This window comes from Octodon degus, unplaced genomic scaffold (genome assembly GCF_000260255.1).
Source record: "Octodon degus isolate 3935 unplaced genomic scaffold, OctDeg1.0 scaffold00047, whole genome shotgun sequence".
Lineage (NCBI taxonomy): Eukaryota > Metazoa > Chordata > Mammalia > Rodentia > Octodontidae > Octodon > Octodon degus.
This window is the reverse complement of record NW_004524623.1, coordinates 10,760,760-10,763,627: the sequence shown is the minus strand read 5'-3', so window position 1 is coordinate 10,763,627 and position 2,868 is coordinate 10,760,760. Positions and strand designations below refer to the sequence as shown.

At 37.0% G+C, this 2,868-nt stretch overlaps 1 pseudogene; it reads left to right on the top strand.

The window, feature by feature from the left end:
• The first annotated feature begins 167 nt into the window (after window positions 1–167).
• The window catches only part of LOC101575820, an 8,382-nt pseudogene continuing 5,681 nt past the window's right edge, over window positions 168–2,868 (top strand).

Below are 2,868 nucleotides of genomic sequence, written 5' to 3'. Positions count from 1 at the left end.
AAACAAGTCATATTTGTGTTACCTTAAAAGACTTTTTAAAAGTCACCTGAATATAATGCATAAGAAAGGTCCACATAAATTTCTGTAGGTAGATTTGGAAACCTTCCTTCAGTGTGTTTCAACTGTCCTAATATTGAAGCTATCTACCCTTGGGCAACTTCAGCAAAATGTTCAAATATTCAGAAAAGAGGTATTGTAAACAATATATTCTAGACATTTGATGATTAAAGCACAGTCTGATATTACAGATCATTTTAGATCTGTGCTCTTTAGGTATTTAAAGATTTGCTACAAATCATTTTCTTTTTTATTTCTTTTCTATGTGATTATATATTTTCTTTTTTTCAATTTTTTTTATTTTTTTGAGGCATGATCACAGTATGTAGTTCAGGATGGCCTTCAACTGATAGTAATCCTCCTGCCTCAGCCTTCTGAATACTGAGATTACAAACATGTGCCACCATGCCCATTTACTTTTTTATATATGATTTTATGTTTGATTTGGTAAAATACAATGAGAAGTTCTTATGAATTACAACCTTGGATAAATCTAAATACAGTACTGACATTAATTCATCATCTTCATTTCTCTCAAGAAAGCTGTTGTCATTACCAATTCTTTCCTCAGTCTCTTTGTGCCAGAATTCCATTCAGTCAGTAACACAATATTACAATAATTTGGTCTTTCTCCATCTGCTTTAATGTTAGCAACTACTTTTCCCTATTTTCAGTAGCATTTTCAAAGTAGCAATTTCTATTTTTACTTTTATTTAGCAATTAGAGAGACTACAAGCTCTTACTTTTCTGGTTGCTGATACCTACACTTAAAGGGGAAAAGTTTACTTAGCTCATGATTTGTGAAGGTTTCAACCCATGGTTCCAAGGCAAGGTGCACATGTCAGAGGGACAACTGTTCTAGGTGGCAAAAGAGAGCAAAAGTAACAAGGGAGGGAGAAAGAGACAACGCTCTTTATGTCCCCATATTGAGTGCAAGGTACCCACCCTAGGATGACTGTTGCACTCACAACCAAATCTCAGCACTGAACCATGCATCAACCACAAACTCTTGATTCAGCTATCTCTGAAAAGCCTTCTCTAAGTTTTGGGTGTGACACGCATACACAAATCATAACTCAAGCCCAGTCATTCAATACTTAATGAGATTTGTTGAATTTAGCAAAATAAACTTTCGAGCAGGGATACATGTGTGCATCTGATTACTCTGTCTGAATGTGACTTCTATGATGGACACAACTACACAAATAGCTGTAATGAGACTTTTAGGTTGTGATCCCTTTCACACCTTTTCACTGTTTCACTTTTTACTGAAAGTTACAACAAAATTTATTCAAAAACATCTCTATTCTCTGCTCTCAGATATACAATTATTAATAATTCCCTTGATATTTTTGTTTCTCTATGGGATATGAAATTAAATTTACTGTATTATAGCAGTAAACCCCAAAACATATGTAAGTTTCTGTTTTTAACAAATATAGCTTATTTCCTTTAAAAAGCTCATATTGATTTCATAAATTATAGCTTAGGAAAACTCTTCTAGTTCTTACCCATTATGTTTATAGCTTCCCCACAATATACACCCTCTTTTCCATAATGTAATTAAAAGCTTCAGCTTTCAAAATGGAGCTACCTATGCTTCACAATCTTTTGGCTCCTACCTACTTATGAATCCCAACAAGAAGGAAGATGTTGGGTTTTTTGGAGACTGGGAAGAGTGGAATTCCACAGCAGAGAGGCCCAGCTTGTGGAATTCCATTTCAGAGAGGGTCAGATTGATTGGGACCAGGCAGAGCAGAAATCCACAGAAGAAAGGCCCAGGTTGTTTGGGAATGAGCACAGTGGAACATTAACAGAGAGGTTCAGTTTGGGACACTGTGGCAGAACTCCCTGCTGAGTGGCTAGGTGCTAGACCCAGTGAGCCAAACCAGGAGCAGAACATCTAGCCAGTGGGGTGCAGCAGGTCCACTTCCATGGGTCACAGTAGGAAGAAATGGAGTGTATAGCCAGATGCAGGCCAGGCCCTGGTTGTGTTCAAGTTCAGTAAATCCCAACATGATGAGCTGAGGCATACTTCTAGGCCCAGTGAAGCAAAGACCTAAACCCAGATCTAAGGGAGCATCCTATTGAGACAGAGGCAACAGCAGGTAAGTGGGGTGGACTGGTCTTCCTGGAAGACTCCAGATACATCAGGGAGAGGTGACCAGACAGAATTTAGGAGAACTAATTTAAATACACATTCTCAATTTCATATCTGCTTAGCTCTACTGTCATAATGTTTGCTCTTCTGGTCTAAAATACAAGCTAGTTACCTACAAAAGTATGCAAATTGTATTTCTGTAAGTAGAAAACCACATCTGCCTTAACCATATGTTCTGGATTGGATAATAATACTGGAGGAACTTGGGTAATAAGCTCACCAAAGCCCTACATTAAGGGACAGAGGACAGTGCCAAACAGAAACCAATATCTTGCTCTCAATTGAGAGGGTAAAATCTTGGGACACACACAAAACAAAGAACTCTGACACAGAAGAGAAATGTAAAGAACAGACTCTTTACAAGGAGGCTTTAATCACAGTGATACAGATAACTACTACCAAGCTTTTACAAAACGTGTCACAAAAAAAAATAAATAAATAAATAAATAAAGAGTTCTCTCTGAATTACAAAATGACAAAAGAAAGAAACAAAATGCATTATTGGGCCCAGAGCCCATCCAGAACAAATGCAGGAGACACTAGCATAGAGAAATTAGAAGTCACACACCTGAAATCTCTGAAAGAATAGCATGTGAAGTAAATAAAAAACTACACAAAGGTATAGAGGAAATCAGATAAAAAATAATATC